We start from the raw sequence: 25,091 nt of genomic DNA on the forward strand, positions 1-25,091 counted from the left end.
GGGGAGCGATTGCCTCCCCTGCCCAATCCTCAAGCACAGAGGGCAAACCAACAGCTCGGGTGGAGAGCGCCCCACCCCTCGTCACAAGGCTTACTTAGGGAATAAGATTTAAAGAGACACCATGGGGAGAGGCACTTGTTGGAATAACAAGCAATTGTCAAACTGTTACCACATTGTCTTACTGTGCTTAGCCTTGCTTTGCCTGGGTTCGACTTGCCTTGCTTGCCTGGCCTGGCCTGGCCTGGCTGTGGGCAAGTACTCAGCAACACAGTTCTGGGAGTCCATTCAATGAGGACTCCCTAGAACCAAATTTCCTGAACTGTGTTTGCTCTCAGAACTGGCTGATTCTTTGGACTCACAGCAGCCAGGAACTAGTGGAGGTGCATGTGTGTGTTTGGAGCATTGCTCCTGGACTTACAGTGAACTGTGGGAACATTTTTGGGAGAGGGGGAAGTTGGAGCAATTAAAGGGAGTTATGCCTTCACTCCGGTTGTGTTGCCTCCGTGCCCAGCCCAGGGTAATCACAGATGGCACCCAAAGCATGGCAATACTATGAAGCTGTATGGGACATGTAGATACACAGGAGATATACAGTAGGTGATTCCTCAAATAATCAGATCTCATGCTATGAAGGACTTTATGGAAGATAACCAACATATTGATTTGCATTACAATTGTTTGCTGAATTCAGCTGCATAACACTTTTCACTCACACATGCTATTAACTTAGTTGCTTCCATGTCTACATTTAGAGTACATTTTGGATGAACTAATGTTTCTGGCCTAAGGATTAAGAGCTTTTGTTTGGTTTACTTGATGAACAATTGTCAGTTTTAAAAGTCTCATTCAAATGTTTTTTGTCATTAATGAGAGGAGCATGAGGATTAATATCAATTCATTTTTATCTACTGATCTTGAATTGATATTTGCTTTATTTTTTTAATAAACACTTTATATTTACTCTTGAATTTAGTGATGTTTGTCATCTGGTAACTAATTTGCATCATAGCAAAATGTATATTTTCTGTGCTTTTTAAATGCCATACTTTACAGATTCATTGTACTTGATTCCTTTCTATTGCATGTATAATTAATTCTATCTTTTTATAATAGGTAGTAAAATATTGTCAACTAGCGTATGCTATAGCATTTTAGTTAATTTAGTCAATTTATGCAAGCATTATTTGTGCCAATAAGGCCGCAGACTTGAGTGTCTTATTCAAACTTTGCAAAATCAGAATTTGATTTCCATTCCTACTGTAATTTCATCTTGTCCTTCTGGATGAAGTTTAGTAAAAATATCATCTGCTTGAGGGACTTGACATGGTATAAAATTGTTGAATCCTTTTTATTTAGGAGCGAATATGAACATAATATCATGATAGCCAAGCGATATTGCAAATTTCTATGAAAATATTCTCAAAATTAAAACAGTGTGAAAAATTCAAAAAATATAACTTTTAGCTTGAGACACATAAAAAATTTCATGTTTTCTACTTATTGTATTATCTGAGACAGGTCTGTATTTTAGTCATTAACTATTTTTCATCTTGAAATTAGTCTTAAAATAAACATCAAATTCCTTATAAAACGATGCTTCTGAAGCCTCAAAATTACCGGTATGGTATGTAGGAATCCTAGTATCAGAGGTAGTATTCAGCAGGTTCTGACCAGTTCTAGAGAACTGGCAGCAGAAATTTTGAGTAGTTCAGAGAACCAGTAAATACTACCTCTGACTGGCCCCACCCCCATCTATTCTCTTCCTCCTGAGTCCAAGCTGATCGGGAGCAAATGGGGATTTTGCAGAAACGTTCCCCTGGAGTGGGGAGAGAATGGAGATTTTACAGTATCCTTCCCCTGCCATGCCCACAAAGCCACGCCCACAGAACCAGTAGTAAAAAATGTTGAATCCCATCACTGCCTAGTATATATATATAGTTCTAACATATTAGGGAGTCTGCTAGCTTCCAGAAGATGGTGGAAAGAAATTCCTGTCTTCTTTAGGTCTTCTCAGTATTTGTAATGGGCCGTCAAGTCCCTGGAATTGGTAAATCATGTCATCTTTATTAATCTTAGTCCAGAAGGAATGGGATAAAATGAACCAAGAGCAGGGATAAAAATTAACTTTTGATTTTCTACAGGCTTAATAAGACCATCAAACTTAAGACCCCAATGTCAACCTCTCTTCCAACATAAATGCTTGTTTAAATTGAACCTATCAACTAAAAATGCTGCAGCATGCAATAATTCTCAGTAGTGCCTAGCGTTCTTTTGGATAGGCTATCCAAATTTGGAGGCACTGTAATATTTTTTTTTTTTTAAAAAGATGAATTCCAAAACAGCCAAAACAAATTGTGCTGCATCATCAGTAGTGTTATTAGGTGCACACTGTAACCAGTGGTAGTATTCAGACGATTCTATCCGGTTTGGGTGAACTGGTAGCGGCGGCTGTGAGAGGCTCCAGCCACTCACCCAGACATCATCACGTTCCGTTTTTGATGCTCTGCACATGTGCATGCTCACATTTGCAAACCGGTAGCAAAGGTAAGTGAATACCACCCTGACTGTAACCCACTTCCTTTCCCCCATTGTTCTTCCATGTTACAAGTGCATAGGAAACAAGATCATTTTATTTCTATAAGATTGGGAAATTACTTGTACCAAGTCAGAAGACTACCCCATGTACATCAATATTCTCTTTATCAATTGGCAGTGAATTCCTTGAATCAAGGGTAAGATAAAGTTATCCCCTGTCCAGCCGTATCCGACTCTAGGGCATGGTGTTCATCTCCATTTCTTGGCCAAGGGAAGAAGCGTTGACCAGATATTTTCTGTGGTCATGTGACCAGCATGGCTATATGCCAAAGGCGCATGGAATGCTGTTACCTTCCCACCGAAGTTATAACTATTAATCTATTTGCATTTGTATGCTTTTGAACTGCTAGATAGGCAGGAGTTGGGGAACGGAACGGGATCTTAGCCCTTTGCATATGGGTCTCAAACCCTGGCTGTCAGCTTTTCAGGTGACAAGCACCGCATCTTTAACAACTGAGCCATTGTGCCTCCTAAGGAAACTAGAGTACATAGCAATAAACCTGGATTTCATCCAGTGTTTTATGTATAATTAATCTGGGGGGGGACATAACTATTTAAAAAGATTTAATAGTAATAAATTAATCTATGGAGTAATATTAGTGTAGATTAATTTATTTATTATATTTCATATTTCGTAAGGGCCCATCTCTCTCAGAAAGGGGGGCTCTTGATTGTTTTAAATTCTATAGGTGCATCAAACAAGCAATAATGACCTAGAATTAAGAAGACTAATATGATCTTTTAAAGAAAAAAACATTTTCAATTTACTTACACTTTCCTGAGAAAGCATTAGCACAACCTACAAAGTATATTGCCAGCTGTGTGCTTTTTTATAAAGTATCAGCGGGATGGAATGTCTTAGATTTCATTTAGCTCAGTGCTAAGTATCTCTGAGCAAAGGAAATGCAATACCTTCCCAAACAGACAAATTAGGTCATAAAGAAGCTCTGAAAATGCCTCCTGTAAAGCACATTCAGGAACATTTAAATAATAGAACTCTACTTAAAGGGCAAAGCAAAAAAATGAAAATTGTTCTTAGTGTTTCAATAAAATAAATATATGAAAATGAAACAGGAATTTGGGGGAAATATATATTTAGAGAATAGTACAATTGTTTATGCCTACTATTGTTTATGCCACGTATGTTCAAAATAACAGAAAAATGGGAGGTGAGTTGAGTGGCCAATAGAGTGAGGGTAACATTATAAACCTAGTGAAACAAAAAAGTAAAATAGAAATTGTACAATTAAAAAAACCAGTTTTTACATCATTAGGAAGCATTTTTTAAAAGAACAATACAATACAGTATTATATGAATATTGATTTATGTATTTTTGCTTTGAAGTCCTTAATGTTACTGGTTTAGTGCAATTGGGTGCATGTCTTCTCAGATTTTCACGTAATGTAAGTGAGCTTGCAATTCAAAATCACGTGGTTCACATGCCGTTCAGAAGTGGGGATCACTAGCAAAATCAGATCTACTTCTGATGAACCACTTGTTGCAGTTTTGTTTACATGTAAGATCTATAAATGTTCCCCAACATTTCTGTCTATGTCTTCCCCATCTTTTATTTTAATGCATGTAGTTCAGATCCTTTAAAATTATTGCCTGAATAATTTTAGTGCAAACAATGGCGTTACCCCATATTTTGCTCATTAGGAAACGATTATTTTCTCATTATCCCTATTTTCAGTTTCCAATTTAACCTTTTAGATATATGTTGGAAAATCAAGCTTCTTTCCCTTTGCAGTTCACAACATACTGAATCTTCTTATTAAAAATAGAAACTGGAGCAAGCAGAAAACTTTAAATCACAACTACAATATTCTGGCTTTTAAATAATATAATTTACATGTAAAAACATAGTACAAGACCTATAAATTACACCAGAAAATCATGTAAGTTTTTTTAAGTTAAATTTCTTTCTTTCAGTCATCTTTTAGTAGTTGTACCCTGTTTCCCCTAAAATAAGACATCCCCTGATAATAAGCCCAATTGAGCTTTTGAGCACATACCTAAAATAAGCCACCACCACCCCGAAATAAGCCCTCCTCAAAAATATTTAAATGCATGCGCAGCTGGTCCCCGCCATTTCCTCTGGTTAGGGATAGGGAGACAGAGCTGGAAATCAGGTAAGACGGCAAGAGGAGCCTCGCCTTGCTCCATGCACTCCAAAATAATAAGACATCCCTGAAAATAAGGCCAAGCACTTATTTCGGGGTTCAATAAAATATAAGACAGGGTCATATTTTCGGGGAAACACGATAGTTTTTATATCTCAGAAAGCTTTTCCCAACCCCTGTGTACTAACCACCATGGATTTTCTGTCTGCATGAACAGAGCTAATTGAACTTCTAGTAAACATACCTATTTTTCATCATAGTCTTTATGTGTCATACTTAGGAGTTTGCACCTGTTCAGGCCTACTGGAATCTATCATAGCTAAGACTTTTGGCAATATATCTATGCATGTCGTGAGACACAGCTCTTAATTCCTCTTAGTTCCTTTTCTACTGCCACAGCAGTTTTATTATCAAGATTTTGTAAATCCGCTTAACTGAAACCGTTTCCTTCCTCTTCCTCCTTCTCTTCCTCTTCCTCTTCCTCTGCCTTTCTCCTTTTCTCTAACCTGAGAGAGTGACAATTTATTTCTATTTCTATATACTACTTACTATAGCCATTATGTTTGCTAAAGCAAGCCCATTTACTCTTGTCTGGTTCCCATTATAACAAAACTCCTAGCCCAGCTCAGTTATTGTACACAAATCTCTGCCCTTCAAATCTTTCAATACCAGGGAAGTGGAGAACAATCCATGATTTAATTCTCTGGTACTGGGAAAGTAAATGGACACCTGAATCTGAACACTCTTCAAACTTACTCTCAGAAAAAAGGGATGGGTAATCAACCTGGAAATTAGAAAATAGCAACTGCTATTCCAAATAATTATTCATTATTGCTTGTTCAAAAGTCTTACAGAGGCAACAAATAATTGAATCAATCAAGGACATACAGCTTTCAGGCCATTCATTCCAATTCATATGACTCAGTAGCTCTATCTCATGTGTCAGTATTGTTAAAGGCAGCATCATAAATTTGATCAGCCTAAGGAAGAAATTTTGGGATGCCTAGGAATTACACCTTTCTTGCTCAGTATTGCAAGACCCATGTTTGGTAATGTGTAATGTTACCGTGGAAACACCTCTATTTGCTTTTGGATCCTAAACATTATAATATCAGGTTATGTTGCAGAATTCAAAAAGAGACCAACAATGTGTCATTGATATAGGCCATCACTCTGCTAAACAAATAATTCCATCAACACTGTCAGACTATTTACTGAATCTGCACTACTATTAATCGTTTCATAGTTCCCATCACCAATCTCTTTCCACTTATGACTGTATGACTATAACTTGTTGCTGGCAATCCTTATGATTTATATTGATATATTGACCATCAATTGTGTTGTAAATGTTGTACCTTGATGAACGTATCTTTTCTTTTATGTACACTGAGAGCATATGCACCAAGACAAATTCCTTGTGTGTCCAATCACACTTGGCCAATAAAAAAAAATTCTATTCTAATTCTATTCTATTCAAACAGAGGTGGGATTCACATAATTTACCCACCGGTTCTCCCAGCACCAAAAATGTGAGCGTGCACCCATAAACTGTCAATGTGACTCTATAGGAGTATTATTTGTTCTTTCCTGGCTTGAATTTCAATTAATTAACCTTCATCTGGTGTATGAACAGAGTTATATGTACATTAAGTATTTTTACTGCCTCACCTAGATCTAATGAAAAGAACTAGTAGAGCTTTGTATTATTAGCATGCTGATTGTACTTCACCTTTAATCTTTGAATTATGTTACTATGTTTTCAGAAAGCTGCTAAGCAGCATCATGAATTTTGATTTTTGAATTTTGTAAATCACCCAGAGTTGCTTTGAATTAGATTGCCGTATAAATGGAATGAATGAATGAATGTATGTATGTCAGTAGCAACCTATCAAAAACCATTTGGTGAGGAGAACCTTCTGTAGACAACAATCCAAACAAAGTTATTATTTTTCTCATCTAACTAAGACAGCCTCTGTCAAGGATATTACTGCTAAAGACATTAAAAACTACAGATAGATCAAGAAAATATGCAAGATAATTTCCCACTGTTTTTACATCTGGAGACCAATATAGTAAAAATGTAATTTCTCTGCCCAAAGCCAGCCTAATCTTCAGTTAAGTCTTTATACATTTATTAATTCAAGACTATGTATTTATTATTATTACTGTTATTGATAATAATAAAGTTTTGCCCTGCTCTTCCTTGAGAAGGATTCAGATTAATAGATCTGATAAACCATTATCTGATACACAAATAGATTTTTGTCGAAGTTCCAAATCACTGATTTTCAGGGGCTCTGTATATTGGTTGGGATATTAAGTAACTGGAAACTAGGTTTGTGTTGAGCAGTAAAGTGACCACATTGTTGTGTTAAATGAATCCATTGTTTTACTTTAGATTTCGGCATGTGTCTTTCTTAAAAACTAATGTTAACCCAATTCTATCTTTCAGTAGATTTCTTAAAGACCTATTGGCTGAACACAGTCAATAGTATACATTTAAATCCTTATATTTTCTTTCGGAGATACAGTTCATTTGAAGGAAGCTTTATAGCTACAACAAATTCATTATAAAGATTCTAGCTGGGACTATAATTATTCAATGCCATTACTTCCAAATCAAACAATTCAACAACAACAAGATTTTGATATGCTGGGTTACTTTATATTCCTCTTGACTCCTACTTTTCACATTCTTCATCTGTACAATAGAACTGAATACAGGTATAGTAGGGAAAAGTATGAATGAAAACATTGTTTTTTAGGAAAAAGCAGTCTACTAGGGTCCTGCCAAAAATTGTTTCTTTGAAACTGCCATTTGTCTTGGCAAAGAATTTTCCATTGGTACTGGGAATTTCTTGAATGAAATTATTGTTCTGTCTGTGTTTATAGCTATGCTACCCGATAGATAGATAGATAGATAGATAGATAGATAGATAGATAGATAGATAGATAGATAGATAGATAGATAGATAGATAGATTGATTTGCCCCATTGATGTTGTTTGCTAAGTTTACACGTATTGTACCAATCATTTAAAATTTGTTTAAATATATTAGCTCCCCTGAGGATTTAGAAAGGAAAAATGCCAGATCACAGAGAACATTTTCAGGAGCAAAACACTGATCACTACTGCTTAGAATGTGTATAGTATTTTCAAAACTTAATAAAGGATATACAACCATACATATACACACACACACAAACCAGAGGGAGATGAGAAAATAATTGAGACCTGCTATTTTCATCATAATTTTTACTATAGTACATTAAAAGCCAATATTTTATGAATATTACTAAACGCTGGGGTCTACAATCTGTTTAAGTGCTTGCTTTTTTAAAAAAAATAGAAGCCATCAGGACAAACTCATCTTGTTATGATTATACAAAGGCATCCATATAATTTTCTTGAAATCAGTACAGAAGTAGGTTGCCTTTGCCTTCATTCTGCCTGGTTGTTAGTAAATAATAGCTATGATATGAAGTCTATACAGTGGGTGGTTAAGAACAACATGATGCAAAGAGATCGAAATGATATTAGAGACTTCCAGAAGAAATCAGGAGACTGAACAATGCATTCTTAATATAGGCTATAATTATTCAATTGGTGAATCCATCAGTTACTGTCTCACAGCATTTCCACTTGTTTCTAACTAAAAACCTAAAATTAGAAGGCATCTCTTGTTTAGTAGCATATGCTGAGGTTTGCTAGAAGTAGCTTTGGAAAGGATGTCAACTGTCATTCCTTAGAATGTTAAGTTTTAATAAAATGTCAGAAAAAAAGGGCTTGGAGGGGATGGGCAAAGGAATGAATCAGCTTAATCCATAGAAATTTTCTGTGAGGATGGTGATGTAAGGTTTATTCAAGTTTAGCATGTACTTTGGTGGCATATGGAAGCTTAAAGTAAAGCTGATTCTATTATATCTTCATGGAGAAGTTTCCCCCAAAACTACTATTCTTGTTCATTTATTAGAATACTAGGTGGTTGCTTGGTTGCTTCGCTACGAAACTATGTGCTTGGGTTTGATAAATTGACACTTGCAGCCTGAAACTTAATGTAGAATGTGTAACTCCATAGCATCAGAATGTGTTAATATAATGCAACTGGCAGTTGGAACAGAGGGGGAGGGGAAGTAGAATGTCCCAGCCCGCAGCATCCATCGGTATTCATCTGACTAGCATCCTGTCAGTATGTGACAGAGTTGAGGGGTATTTGGAAACTCAAACAGTATTTGCTGTGTGAGCAAGAAGGAGACAGGAAGGAGGCTGGGCGTGGCTTAGCTCAACTATTCTGTAGTAAAGCTGCTTCCTGCTGTGAAAGTAAAACTGAAAGTGAAACTCCTCCGCTTGTGTTTTGCATTTGGAACAGATTTCTTTTCAGGTGGGGTGGAGGAGTACAACTCCTTAGCATCAGAGTGTGTTAATAATAATATAGAAAATACTAATGCTCTGATGGCATTTCAAAAAATCCTTTCTTAGTGAGCACCTAGAAGCCAAGAGGAACATATGTGACAAATTTCAAGTTTGTAGACTTTACGGTTCTGGAGATTCCATGATAAATGCATGAGTGCTTTTCGCTAGAAAAAATAGATGTTCCTATTTTTTAGTACAAACTGAAAAAGTGTACATCTAGTTATCTTTCCTGTTCCTCCCTTTCTCTGCATAGGCATAAAAATGGAAACAAAAATGTCATTGGTATTCTGGTTCAAGGACTGGCAATCCTCTGAACAGAATTCAGCATGACTCTTAAGCCAGTTGTGGTTGTTTCTTTGGGCCCTGAAGGATGTGGGGGGGGTGGGTCAGAAATTGTAAAGGGCTAAGAAGACAGTGTCAAAATAGGACACAGGGTAGTTCCAATAAAGTGAGCCTACTTAACATTCAAATGAGGAATATGCTCAGAGCTACTGTCTAAAGTATAAAGTAGCAATTCTATTACCATATGAATAGGGGCATCAGAAGGAGCATCTCCAGGCAAAAGTGTACCTCTGTTTTTCTTGCCAATGCTCTGCTTGGAAGATTGCTGCCATTTTCTCCAGCAGTTTACTTTAGTGAATTCCTTTCTTTTCCTATTCTGAGTTACTCAGAATTTTCAGTGCCTGGCAAAATGCCCTCCTGCCCTGCTTCTCAAACACTGGAATTTACAATCAGTTATAATTCCCATGAGCAGAGCTTTAGCTTCTTCTACAAGAAGCCATCTTTGAAGAAGCGATGGATGGGCTTATGCAGGCAGCCACTTCAGAACTAGGTGAAAATTGTTCTGATTTGCTGTCTTCAGTTTCTGATGTGTAACGTGTTCAGTGTTCATTTAATTTACAGCCAGTTTCTCTCCAGTTGAGTTGTTACTCAACTATCCAGAATGAATAAATGAATTCTATTCCAAGCACTTGGTTTTTTTTGTTTTTGTTTTTTGTTTTCTGAGTCAACCAGGCCCAAGGTTGACTCAGCCTTCCATCCTTTATAAGGTAGGTAAAATGAGGACCCAAATTGTTGGGGGCAATAAAAGTTGACTTTGTATATAATATACAAATGGATGAAGACTATTGCTTAACACAATGTAAGCCATCTTCGGAGAAGGGCGGGATATAAATTCAAATTTAAAAAAAGGGATACTTATACATTATTTTCATAGTCAGTATAAAAGCAATTAATGTGGAGAGCTCCTACTTAAAAACAGAGGAGATCTCTCTTTAGAGTGAAACTTATCTGATCAAGGGTATTGACACACCTCTGTCCTCCCCAATCCCCAGACCATTGCAAATGTTGCACATTAATTAATTTCACACTGGACTGTAAAATAATATGCAAAGTACATTTTTTTTAAACAAAACAAATGCTGGGCCTAGAATTCATTCAATTATTCAGGATAGCTGAGCAACAACTCAGTTTGGAGATAAACTGACTGTAAATTAAATGAATGCTGAAAAAATTACGCATCAGAAACTGAAGACAGCAAATCAGAACAATGAACTATATGAAGCATGGTAGGTAGCCAGCTGTTTTGTACATGGGCCAAATGATGACCAGATATTCACATGTATGCATAATGTGTGATAGTCAAATTACACAAAAAATCTAAAAATAGAGCAGTGGTATAAATTGGGACTGCCTGTACATAATAAATAAATAAATTACCACTGACCCTTAAAAAGGAATTGTAGAATTTATTAGAATTTGATAAAAAGAACTATTCATCCACAACAAGAGGATATTAAACAGTAGATGCAATAAGTGAAACTTAGATTCTCTAGTTCTGTGTCACCTACAGTACTTCCAGTAACTTTTTGCAGTGTGTGGCATACCTATGGAGTTGACAGCACCAATGTTGGCTCTTTTTGTAAACCTAGAGAACTTTAGGGGACAAAAGAGATGCCCTAAGACTAGCACAGGCTGGCAGCAGCCACTTGACTTCTGAAAACTGCCAGGTTCATAAACCAGTTTTGAACTGTCTCTTCAAAGATAGATGTACAAGGGCAGCCCAAGGAAAGCACAGAAAACTGAGTGTAGCAGGCTGAAAACCATTCCTGATGTAAACAAACATATAGAAAAGAAGAAAAGACTAGCATTTGAATCCTAAAGGTGTTTTTTTTTCTAAGAGTTATCTCTTGAAAAAAGCACCTTTCAAACAATGACCTGGATGACTGAGAATCTCCAGTGACACTAACATTGAAGATATAAGAAATTAGGTGTTTATATTGTTGTTGTTGTTAGTTGCGAAGTCGTGTCCAACCCATTGGGACCCCATGGACAATGTTCCTCCAGGCCTTCCTATCTTCTACCATCCTCTGAAGTCTATTTAAACTCATGGCTACTGCTTCAGTGACTCCATCCAGCCACCTCATTCTCTGTTGTCCCCTTCTTCTTTTGCCCTCAATCTTTCCCAACAGTAGGCTCTTCTCCAGTGAGTCCTTTCTTCTCATTAGGTGGCCAAAATATTTCAGTTTCATCTTCATCTTCATCAGGATCTTCTAAAGAGCAGTCAGGGTTGAACTTGTTTGTTTGCCTTGCAGTCCAAGGGACTTGCAGGAGTCTTCTCCAGCACCAGAGTTCAAAGGCCTCAGTTCTTTGGTGCTCAGCCTGTCTTATGGTCCAACTTTCACATCCATACATTGCAACTGGGGAAACCATAGCCTTGACTATACGCACTTTTGTTGGCTCTGCTTTTGTGTATGTATGTATGTATATATGTATATATGTATGTATGTATGTATATATATATATATTTGTTTTCTGAGGTTTTCGCGGGTGTTTGTATGTAGGTCTTTGGTTATTCGGGTTTTCTCCCGCGTAAAATTGGAAGTGTCTTGGCGACGTTTCGACGAAGTCTCATTCGTCATCTTCAGGCTTCAGCTTCGTGCTTCTGGGAGCAATGTGTGATTGCAGCTGTTTCTTCCTTTTTAACTGCTAGTGGGGGTTTGAACTGATTGGGTGGGAGCTTGGCTGTGCTCTGATTGGATGGGGTTTTTTGTGCTCTGATTGGCTGGGGGTGTGTCCTGTTTGGGTGGGGGCTTGGTTGTGCTCAAATTAGTCTGAGTTGCAGGGGGATCTGAGCTGGTGAGCTGCACTGCTGCTGTTTGGCTTCGTGTTCGTGGTCGTGCTACATCTTCGTAGTGGGTGTCAGTCTGCTGCATGTATGGATTGGAGGGGTTTGAAATGGCTAATGTTGCAGCTGCGGTCTGGCTTCTGGTCCTTGGTCGTGCTTCCTGATCAGTGTGGGTTTGGGTGTGCTTTCTGGGTGGATGTGTGGTGGTGACATCCTGTGTGGACCTCGTGAGTGTGGGTGTGGGCCATGGTACAGTTCACCATGGAAACAGAAGTTAACAACCAACTTCCCTTCCTAGATGTCTTAGTCTACAAGAAACCCAATGGCTCCCTAGGACACACCATCTACCAGAAGAAAACACACACAAACCGCTATCTGCATGCACTCTCACACCACCACCCAGCACAGATCAACTCCGTAGCCAAGACACTCATCTCTAGAACAAAATGCTTAGCTGACGAACAACACCTAAAAACCGAACTACACACTCTCACAAACGTACTAACATCCAATGGATTCCAGAGAAATAAGATTACCAAACTAATCCAAAAAGAACCCCCCACTAAAACCCAAGACAGAGAGCAAGAAAAAGGCACAGCCCTCCTCCCATATATAAAAGGCACCACAGACAGAATCAGCAAGATCCTCCACAAACATAACATCAAGACAGCATTCTGCACAAACCAAAAAATATCCACCATCCTAAGAAACCCCAAAGACAAAATTGAGTTAGAAAATCAAGGAGTATATGAAATCCCATGCACCGCCTGCCCCACCACATACATTGGACAAACCAACAGAAGAATAAGTGCACGCATTGAAGAACACAAGAACTCATTCAAAAAAGAGGAACCAACTTCTTCCCTGGTCCAACACTTTAAAGTCACAGGACACGATATTGACTTTAAAAAGACCAGAACTATCGCCAAAACTGAACACTTTAACAACAGAATAATCAGAGAAGCCATCGAGATAGAAAAACGCCCACACAGCATAAACAAACGAGATGATACCTCCTGCCTACCAGCCATTTGGAAACCTGCCCTTATTGACAAACGTGTCCCTAACATGAGGAATGACACCAGACCCACACTCACGAGGTCCACACAGGATGTCACCACCACACATCCACCCAGAAAGCACACCCAAACCCACACTGATCAGGAAGCACGACCAAGGACCAGAAGCCAGACCGCAGCTGCAACATTAGCCATTTCAAACCCCTCCAATCCATACATGCAGCAGACTGACACCCAGTACGAAGATGTAGCACGACCACGAACACGAAGCCAAACAGCAGCAGTGCAGCTCACCAGCTCAGATCCCCCTGCAACTCAGACTAATTTGAGCACAACCAAGCCCCCACCCAAACAGGACACACCCCCAGCCAATCAGAGCACAGAAAAACCCCCATCCAATCAGAGCACAGCCAAGCTCCCACCCAATCAGTTCAAACCCCCACTAGCAGTTAAAAAGGAAGAAACAGCTGCAATCACACATTGCTCCCAGAAGCACGAAGCTGAAGCCTGAAGATGACGAATGAGACTTCGTCGAAACGTCGCCAAGACACTTCCAATTTTACGCGGGAGAAAACCCGAATAACCAAAGACCTACATATATATATATATATATATATATATATATATATATATATATATATATATATATGTGTGTGTGTGTGTGTGTGTGTGTGTGTGTGTGTGTGTGTGTGTGTGTGTATAGTGGCACATAAGTAGACCTCTGATCTCTCTGATTCCAAAATTCTTCAAGTATACCTTCTCAGATGTAATTGAGCTATCAAAGGCTTTCAAATGCATATGAACAAGCTGTTATATAAGATTCAGCATCCTTCAGACCTCTTGGTGAATCATTCTCTGTAATTTTTCAGCCACTTACACATCTCTCTCCAATCTTCCATATAAGGAAAGTCAGAAGCAAATCTGTTAATTTCTGCAGATACCTTATCTGCCTCTTTGCAGCCCTCTAAACAGCTAAATTATTTACAAAGCTTTGGAAGATTTAGTTTCAATAATAATATAGGGTTGAACTCAAGGCTGGTTTGACTCAATGCTTCCCAGTCATTTGTGACTCTGTAAAGGGTAGAGAATGAGGCCATGGATACAGCTGTACATCTTTGTACCAGGGCTGAGTTGAATATAAGTACAGCTCTTTTCTGATCTGGAATCTAAATAAAGCCAGATTCTGGACCTGCCATGTGGAATAGAATCCCCTTAGAGATCTGGATAGTTGTGACACAGTTCACCTTTTGGAAGGTTTTGAAGACCTAGCTGTTACTCCAGCATTTAATAATATAATATAACAACAGAGTTGGAAGGGACCTTGGAGGCCTTCTAGTCCAACCCCCTGCCCAGGCAGGAAACCCTACACTATCTCAGTCAGATGGTTAGCCAACATTTTCTTTGGCCAGGAAGATTAGCAAGCTGTAATCCTGATATAGTTTTTATTATTGGGATGTATTATTTACCTCAGGAGTTACGGTTCACTGCTTGTAGCTGTTGTTTTAATCCTTGTATCTTGCCCAGAATCAATGTTGTGAGATGGGTAGCCATATAAATCATTTATTAAATTATGAAATGAATACACACGGAGAGCTGTCCTTGTATTAAAGTAGCTCTTTAGGCTTCCTGAATATTTGATGGCTGGGGACAGGTGAGGATTGGGGTACATATGTGCTGCTATTCTCTTTCCACATATTCAAGAGAAATTATTTATTTATTAAATTTATATGCCACCCATCTCACTATCCAAAACATCTCTGGGATGCTGAATACTGAAAATAAACAGGAATCCATAGGTTTTCAAAATTAGCCAAATTTATTTTGGATTCAGGATTTAGCCATATTCCTACTGAATGCACAACCAATATTCTTACATATTCTAAATAATATTTCTCCAAAACAGAATTTCAGCCTCTGTGCTGGAAAGTAAAATTAACTAAATCTTCTTAGCAATTTAACAACATGAAAACAACTAATGTTCTAAACAATGAGATGAGTGCTTTTACAGAAACAGGTAAGTTATTGATGGGAGTGACAAGGAAAAGAATTTTATTGTTCTATTATTCAAGAGTTCAGGGATTTTTGGGGAGTAGATAATTAGTTTAATTTGCTGAGTGAGAGTTCATCTAAAGTGTCCAATTGCTCTAGGTGTGCAAACAGCTGGAAGGAAATTGTCTTCAACACATAGACATGTGGTATTTTTAAAGCACAAATTAAGCCCCAAAGGCTCTCTTATGAGTTGAAACTGCTGTTCTGACACATTTTTTGAGAATATAGCTTAGAGAAAGAGCATTGATAAGCTTAAAATGATGACTGATGATGAAAGCCATTTGCAAGTCGGAGCAGTGACAATATTATTTATTGATTTGACTTTTCTATCCTCATCTTTTTTCATGTGCCTTCAGGTCTGTATATATGCATCTATCAGTATGTTTCCTTCACAATGATTAACTCTTGTAAGCTGGGGCATAAAACCAGGTCTGCTACTAAAAGACAAAATTCTCCAATAATCTTGGGATTTAAAAACACAAAATATATTGGAAAATATGTGTTAAATAGTAGGCATTACTGGTGTCCTCTAACAATTTGAGTTAAAAAACAAAGACAAACAGAAGGAAACAAGGATTGAGTAATTTTGTGAATGCTGGGTCAGATTTTTGCAGCTTTGGTCTGGTACCCCTATATAAATTTTTATAGTGTTCTTTGCATTAATGTAGAATGAGTTGCTCTTTTGAGACTCTTTTTCTGCATGTAGGAATATGAAAGTATTATAAAGGGTTTTTTTAAGTGAATGTTTGAATAGAGATTTATTTTTCCAGTCCAAGAGGTGATATTATGTTATGCTTGTTTGCATACAATTGAAAGAAATCTAGATAATATATTGATCTAACGGAGTTAAAAATACAGCTTCATCACACAGGATCGAGATGTACCTTTGCCTCTTGTTTTGTCACACTGAGACTTTGATGAGCTATAAAAGGTAAATAGAGGTGCCTGGCAAAATATTTGGTCAACAGAAGAAAAGACCTGTGCACCATAGCAACATACTCTCATGTAATAATGCAGAGAAAGGTTGGGCAGAGCAGAACATCAGCGGCAAGGAAATGATTATATGAGAAAATTATATGTTTGCTTATGTATGCCTCATACTGACAGTTTTGAAGTAGGTAACTGTCACCCCAGCATTCCAGACTTATTTTCAAAACAAACTTTTCCTATTTCTATCCTAAAATCTCCCCCATCCAGCTGTTTCAAAATATTGCCTGAATTTGCATTGCAAATTCAGCTATGTTCAAAGCTTTAATAACAACATTTAGAGCATTTGGGAAATGAAATGTGGAAATGGGTCTAGAGATGTGCTCTTAGTTCCACCTTTAAAATCCAAGAATAAAAGCAAAGAGGGAGGAAGAAATTTTGGGGGGGAAACCTAGTTTGGTAGTAATCTGGTGACATTGCCAGATACTCTCCTACAGCCCTCTGAAAAATCAAGAGGTTGAATTACATACCCAAACCTTTAAATATTCACTTATCCCAGTTTCTTTTCCTTCAGTGAAGAAAGTTTTTTATGACATCCTGCTGTCCACTAAATTCTAGAATCCTTTTTTTTTTAATCTGTCATTGCCAGCTGTGAATTGGGTTGATTTCCATCTAACCTCCATCTGTATGTCTTTACTTTTGCTTATACTGATTCAGAGAGACCATTTGTGAACTCCTCATTCATTTTGTATTATCTTTTGTTTTAGCAACAAGATTTGACCCCATTACTGCTTTCTTCTCACTTCAGAAGTTTTATTATAATATTTATTCTTGTGGACCCCATTACTGCAAGTACTGATTTCAGGTTTTAGCCATTTTGCATTTTTTTTTCTTGCATCTTGGATTTGTGATAATTAAGCTAAGTGCAGTACTAATACACTTCCACTGCCGATGTTGTTAGAGTTGCCAGAAGCTTTTCAATTGTTTTCATTGTTTTAATTCACTGTAACATTAGCCTGCTTGAGCAGCTAAAAATGGGGAGGGTTGATATCAAGGTACTTGTACAAAAATCTTGAGTTAGTAAGGGTTGTCAGGGTTGGTTTGGGTTTTGTTTTTGTTTTGTTTTTTCTATGTGTGGGTCTTCAAGTCAGTCTTGACTCCTGGCAACTGCCTGAATGGAATCCTGCAGTTTGCTTGGCAAGGTTTTTCAGAAGTGGTTTGCCATTGCTTTATCACTGGAGGTTTTTAAGAAAAGACTGGAGTGGACAACCACTTGTCTGAGATGATATAGGGTCTCCTAGTTGAGCAGAGGGTTGGACTAGAAGACCTCCAAGGTCCCTTCCAGCTCTATTCTGATTCCTTCCTGGACTGAGAATACATGTCTGGCCCAAAGTCCACCAACTGATTTTATGCTTAAAGTGGGATTGAAACTCAGGATGTCACTGTTTCTTGCCTGGTGCTTTACCAATGCACCAAACTGGTTCTAGAAAATATTACTGGTTACATTATTATATACTATTATATGCTGCCCTAATTTTTTTTTTAATAGTTTGGAATTGTGTGCATTCCATTTTATTTTTTTATGAATTACAGCTATTTTATTCCAATTCATTTTGTTTTTCAGCCAGAGAGTTTTGCTTTGGAATTTATTTTGTACACAGAGGGACGGGGAGTTAGTGTCAGTTTTTCTCAGCACAGTTGTCATAGCATTTAACATGTGGCCAAGACTATAATAATTTTCCATATGGGATGAGCTATATGAGGCAGAATATAATAGCGTGTGATAAAAGTTCATAAGGAAAATTAAGCAGCCAGAAATTTTGGTATACACACAAGTCATCTTCAGACTTTTAAAAACTGACCATAACAAGAACTCAATCTGGAACCTCATCCTTATTGCCTATGTTTGAAGTAGAAATGTAGCTCTTTGGCTGCAGAGCTCTTTGGCTGCAGAGCTCCATACAATTATGCATCCTGGCAAGCCTATGCCCCTGTGTTCGCAGAGCTTTATAAGAATGCTCAGTGGGACATAATTACATTTTTGCTTCAGGCCTTCCAGATGGTATGGCTGAAAAATTTGCCTTCCTCACTTACAAATGTTGAGAGCCTGCATTAGGCTACAGCATGTGCTGTTACCTGATTTGATGAAAATGTGTTTTTTAAAAAAAGAATAGGAATTAATGTTGGTCATTTCTTTACCTACCGTAATTTTCTGATCCAGAATACCAAATAATTATGGAGGCATGGCTACCTGATCACTTTAATATTTTTAGATACTTTAATAGTTATTAAATTAATTAATAACACAGCTGCAGAATTTTTAAGGTTTTCTTTATTCTGGCATAAGTACAGAATAAGAACCAGATGGGTATAGTGGTTTAAGGTACCCGATTGAAGCTAGGAGACCATGAATTCTAGTTCTGCTTTAGGTTTTAATCGAGTAGGTTGACTTTGGGCCAGTCTCTCTCTCATAGCCCTAGGAAAAAGACAAGGGCAAGCCACTTCCATAAAAGTTGCCAAGAAAACTTCAGGGACTTTTGGCAGGAGTCAAGACTGATTCAAAGCTCTCGTAAATAAGACTATCGGGTAAGGGGAAAAGGGAAATTAATCCTTCTTCCTCCTTGTCCCTTTGTTTTGAAAATATATATATTAGAACCCTTCTAATATATATTTTTCTTGTTATCCCAAGCCCATTGTGTTTTATCACACAAAAATAAAGTGCTGTTTATGCAAATAGCCCAGTGAGTAAAATAGGTGTAAAATAATTCTCTGTTTCTTTGTATTTATTATGTGTGCTATATATACATGTGCTAAAGGAAGAAAGAGATACTGTTTGGCGGATTGATTTTGATGCAGTCAAATATTCAAGTTCCCACATTGATTACATATTCAGAAATTGCTGCAGTCCTAAACTACTTTACATTTGCCATAGTGAGGTCAAATGAGGAAGTCCTTTTGGAGAATGCAATAAATAAACATTTTTATATCGAACCCTTCTGGTTACATAAAGAGGGTTGGAACTTTTTACAAGGTCTATAAGGAAAAAGATTACAATTTTCATATTCGAAATTGGGAAGTTAATGTATAATGAAAAATGTTGTAGTTTCTTACTGAAGATCATATTTCTGCAACATATTTGGATTAGGGACCTTACATTTTAATCACAATAAACAATAGTAAGAGAGAATTTGCTAAGAATGGTAAAGGTAAAGTTACAAAGGGTACCTTAAGAAGCAACTACAAACATCTCTGAATTTCTTCTGTTCTTATAGTCCAAACTAGGTCATGAAAATTATTTATATTTTCCTTTGGCGGTATTGTATCACATGTTTTACCTTGCACAATGTTCGTATTTTGCAGAAGAATGAATTGCTGTACAACAGCCAGATGTGCAGATGGACAAAAAAAGATAGAAAAATCTAGTCAGCCCAATTTACCAGTATAATGCCCAATTACAGTGGCAGCAAACAACATATGGAATGCTCTAATCAGAAAAACATGGGACTGCAATACATTGCAGTCTTTTTATTATTTAGTAAGTAGCTACAATAGAAGGCTGGTTTCCTTTTGTTTTTTAACTCTGCCTGAATGCAATAAATATCCACTGGATAAAAGAGCAGTTAACTTTATTTAACTTTATAAAAATATTGTGCATATTTGTTTTCCTTTGAAATATTAAATCCAACTTTATATATGCAACTTTAGTAACTAAATGATGAGATTCAATTCTTAGTCTGTGAATCTTGGTTTTTCCCTTCTTAAATCACCTTGTTTCCCTGAGAAGAAATGAAATCAATTAAATGCAAAAGATGTTACTTATAAGTTTTATATATTGGGCAGCCAGCAATTTTCCACATTTTCTAAATTATTAGGAACTAAAAATAATCAATATAAAGAAATATTATCAGCATGAAGTTCTACTATCGATAATGGAGAGGGAGGGAGGGAGGATCATTTTAAGTGATTTTCTGTTATTCTTATTTAAAGATGTGATTATAGAATAAGCATAGAAGTGAGGAAGAATTGGAGTACATACAGGGGACAAGCTGTAATATTAAAGAAAATTGCCAGTGATTTATTTCTAAATAAAATGGCAAACTCTACTAAAATGTCACAGTAAATCACAGAGTCATCTGTCTTTATTTCCTGACTAAAAACTTCACTTATTACTTTATAAGTAGAGCACCTCTAGAAGTTTGATATATAAATAAATAAATAAGGTGGTGACTGTACCTAATATTCTTTCCGCCTCCTATTTTTCCGACAACCACAATCTTGTAAAAGTGGCTTGGGCTGAGAGAAAGTTGGCTTTCATGCCTATAGCAGTACTAGAATTCACAGACTCAATGGTTAGAATGTAGTATTACAGGCTAACTCTGCCCACTGCCAGGAGTTTGATCCTGACTGGCTCATGGTTGACTCAGCTTTCCATCCTCCAGAGGTTGGAAAATTGGGCCCAGGTTGTTAGGGGGCCATATACTGACATTGTAAACTTCTCAAAGAGTACTGTAAAGTACTATGGGGTGGTATATAACGCTAAGTGCTATTGCTGTTGCTACTCTCCTGGTTTCTGTTTTTGTCATGGTGTGGGAATGAATATGCTATATTCATCGTTTTTGAAGGATCAAGTATTTTGTGGATGTTGTTTCAGATGTGGTCACTGCCATGGTGGCAGCCTGCTGGCAGTATTTTGGAAACAATTTGAGCCAGTGAGAGAGACAGAGGAAACAAGGGTGAAGAGCAAGGCCATGTTTGAATTTATCCAGGTGGGAAACAGGTAGAGCGGTGGCAGGTTGAGGTTTTTTCTTTCTGGAAGCAGAGAGCAATCAGGGCTGTTTTAGAATCCAGCATCATCTGCTTGTAGTTCAGCTGACAAACAGCACCTAAAATTCAGTGGCTTCCAATAAAGGAGAACATTTGTAGTTCAGAGTTGAATAAGGGGTTTTGGTTCTTTCTGAACTTGCAGACTTTTCATCACCCAAGCTAGGTAACATCATCAGTGCTAATGATATTACCTAGCTTGGGTAATGAAATGTCTGCAAGAAAACAAACAAGCTCAGAGAAGCACTAAGTGTTATATCTGTTGGCTCCAATAAAGTCCTCGCGGTTACGACCCGCTTAAGCCCTGGCAACAGCCAGGCAGTCCCTGATTGGGTTAGACGCGCTAGGATTAAAGCGGGAGTTTAAAGCCCTGTCATTGGTGTAGTTCCTGAGGCAGCGAGTATATAAGAGCTGTCAAGGGGGTTTTCGTTGCTACTGTTCCACACACTGTTCCGTTAGTTGAAATGTTAATAAACAGTTGAGTTCCTGCATCGCTCGAGTGGACCCTTTCTTTACCCACTAACAACCGATATAATACTGGCGACGAAGGTGTGGGGGGGTCCACACAACGAAGTAGCCTATTCCTCGTAATGGCGAGCGCTCACTTGTTCTTACCGTTCGAGCCAGCAGCTGAGACATGGGACTCATTCCTAGTGCGGTTTCACTGCTATATGCAGGCCCAGGACTTTGCTGACCTGCCTTCCCCGCGTAAGCGCGGCTACTTCCTGAGTCTCTGTGGGCGAGACGTCTTGGCGACGGCCAGGGTCCTGGCCGCGCCCCAACCTGTGTTTGATGTTCCGTGGGATGATTTATTGGAGAAACTGCGGAACCACTATTCTCCCTCGCCGTCGCGTATAGCCCGCAGGCATGCGTTCCGGCAGCGCCTCCAACGCCCAGGTGAATCGGTAAACGACTATATTACAGCCCTACGATCCGCCGCCCTCTACTGTGACTTTCCTCAGCTTGATGATGTCTTACTGGATCAATTAGTGGCCGGGTTTGCGGATTTGAGGCTGCAGCGGCGGCTGCTCGCTCGTCCTGATGTCACCTTACCCACGGCGCTGGATGAGGCTCGGGCGGCGGAGATGGCTGAGGCATCGGCGGCGGAGATTCGGAAGTTCCGCCTGCCTGCCGCTCCGGCCAACCCTGCCTTGGCGGTCCATTATGAGGAGGCTAGCCCCTCTGGCGGGCAACCTAACTCGTCGGACGAGGACGAGGAGGTGCGCCGCCTCCAGTCGGCCCCCCGACGAATGAAACCTGTGGCCACAAATTCTTTCCTGTCTTGCGTTGGCTGCAGAGGTGGCCATGATAGAGCCGACTGTCGGTTTCGGAACGCCGTCTGCCGACGCTGCGGGAAGAGGGGCCACCTGGCCCGAGTCTGCCGGGCGACTTCTCTACTTGCCGATACCCCCGGGGATCCAACCCAACGCAGAAAGCCTCCTGTCCGGGCTCCCAGGCAGAGAGATGAATGCTTTGCGATCGGGCATGCTACTGCCGCCCCGCTCGGTAATAAAATTTACCTTACGGTAACCCTAGAGGGCAAGCCCTGCAGGATGGAACTGGACACGGGCTCTTCAAAGACCCTGATCGCCTGGTCCACGTTGAAACGGTGTTTGCCTATGTTTCCTAAGGCCCGCCTGCGGCCGTGTCCGGTCACCCTCAAGGACTATCAAGGGAGGGCTATTCCTGTCAGGGGCTGCTGCGATGTTTCGTCAGTCATGGGGAATTCTCTGGCACTTTGCCCTTGATTGTTGTAAAAGGGGACCTGCCAACCCTACTCGGGTTGGATTGGTTCAGGGTTTTCGGCCTGAATGTACTGGGGGGCCCTTCCCTGGGGTCAGTCTGCTATGAGAACATCACCGAGATTTTGCTGACGTATTCAGCGAGCAGCTGGGTAAATATTCGGGTACTCGGTGTCCTTCAGTTTAGACCCCAGGTAGCGCCTGTCCGTTTAAAAGCCAGAAGGGTGCCGTTTGCATTGAGGGCTAAGGTCGATGAGGAACTAGACAAACTTATCTCTCAGGGGGTCTTGGAACCGATAGATCACTCCCCCTGGGAGACCCCTATTGTAATCTCATTAAAGTCTAATGGGGCAGTCAGGATATGCGCCGATTACAAGGCGACTCTTAATAAAGCTCTGCAAGCGAATCCCTACCCCGTTCCTGTAGTGCAGCATTTGCTGCACACTTTGGGTCGGGGCTCAGTCTTTGCGAAACTTGACCTAACGCAAGCCTATCAACAGTTGCCGGTTGATGAGAGTTCCGCCTTGGCACAGACTATTGTAACACACCGGGGGGCATTCAAATGTAACCGCCTACAGTTCGGCGTTAGTATTGCCCCCGGGGTATTCCAGTGTCTGATGGAGCGGGTGCTCCAGGGACTGGAGGGGGTCGTCCCGTATTTTGACGACGTCCTCATTTCGGCTAATGACCCAGAGGACTTAGCTGTGAAACTGAGGGCCGTCTTACTCCGTTTCCGGAGGGCCGGACTAACGCTAAAGAAAACAAAGTGCCAGATAGGTGTTAAGCAGGTGGAATTTCTGGGATTCCTCCTGGATTCCCAAGGAATTCGCCCTGCCCCCTCTAAGGTGGAAGCCGTTTTACGTGCCCCTGTGCCCACCAACAAGACGGAACTTCAGGCTTTCCTGGGGCTGCTAAATTTCTACGCGATTTTTCTGCCCCATAAGGCGTCCCTCGCGGAGCCTTTGCACCAGTTGCTAGATAATAATGTGCCGTGGAAATGGGATAAGGCGGCAGATACATCGTTTCAGGCTGTTAAGAGCCTCCTAACGTCTCGGGCAGTCCTTGTCCAATATGACCCCCAACTCCCTGTCACTTTAGCCTGTGATGCCTCACCATTTGGCGTCGGGGCAGTGCTGAGTCATGTGTTGCCTAGTGGAGCCGAAGCGCCCATCGCTTATTACTCAAGGACGCTCTCGAAGGCCGAGCGAAACTATAGCCAATTAGATAAAGAGGCCCTGGCGGCAGTGGCGGGAATCAAAAGATTCCACCACTATTTGTATGGCCGCTTCTTTTCCTTGGTTACGGACCATAAGCCGCTACTCGGCCTTATGGCCGGAGATAGACTTTCGCCCCAGATTTTGTCACCTCGAATGTCCCGCTGGACAGAATTCTTGGCCGCTTATAATTATAAGCTGAGTTATAGGCCAGGTAAAGAGATCGGGCATGCCGATGCCCTGAGCCGCTGCCCTCTAACTACCCCGGTCAATGACCCAGCCCCTGCAGTTCCTATATTACTGGTTGAGGAGTGGCGGACCCCGGTATCTGCTGCGGATATCGCGAGCCATACTGCAGAGGACCGGACCCTGGCCCAGGTCTTGGACTGGGTCCGGAGGGCTGGCCGGAAGCACGGTGGGAGGGGAATTCATCCCCTTTCGACGGCGACAGCATGAGCTGTCAGTCTTTAAAGGATGCCTTCTGTGGGGAAGTAGAGTAGTGATTCCGTCCAATCTGACAGGTCTTATATTAAAGACCCTCCATGAGGCCCATCCGGGTATTGTCCGTATGAAACTACTGGCCAGGAGCTATGTTTGGTGGCCGGGAGTGGACAGGGACATTGAGCTATGTGTCTCTGGTTGTCAGAGTTGTCAGCAGTCAAGGCCGGCTCCCCCGGCAGTGCCCGTTAGGGACTGGGAGTTGCCCCGTTCACCATGGTCCCGGATCCATGTGGATTTCGCGGGGCCATATTTAGGCCAGTCCTTTTTGGTGGTAGTTGATGCCTACTCCAAATGGGTGGAGTTGGCAAACATGTCATCTACCACGGCGGAAGCCACTATCAGAGTTCTGGAGCGGTTGTTCGTCACACACGGGTTGCCCGACCTCGTGGTGACCGACAACGGGCCGCAATTTACATCGGCACCCTTCCAGATGTTTTTGGCTAGGCATGGCATTCGCCATGCGCCCACGGCCCCGTTCCACCCGGTGGCGAACGGCCGGGCTGAACGGGCCGTTCGATCCGCAAAAGAGGCGTTGGCCCGCCTGGGGGCCTCAAA

At 40.2% G+C, this 25,091-nt stretch overlaps 1 protein-coding gene across 2 annotated transcripts in view; it reads left to right on the top strand.

The window, feature by feature from the left end:
* Window positions 1-25,091, top strand: part of GABRB2 (gamma-aminobutyric acid type A receptor subunit beta2) — a 120,186-nt gene that overhangs the window by 57,164 nt on the left and 37,931 nt on the right. The window lies entirely within an intron of this gene.

Source organism: Ahaetulla prasina, chromosome 2 (assembly GCF_028640845.1).
Source record: "Ahaetulla prasina isolate Xishuangbanna chromosome 2, ASM2864084v1, whole genome shotgun sequence".
NCBI lineage: Eukaryota > Metazoa > Chordata > Lepidosauria > Squamata > Colubridae > Ahaetulla > Ahaetulla prasina.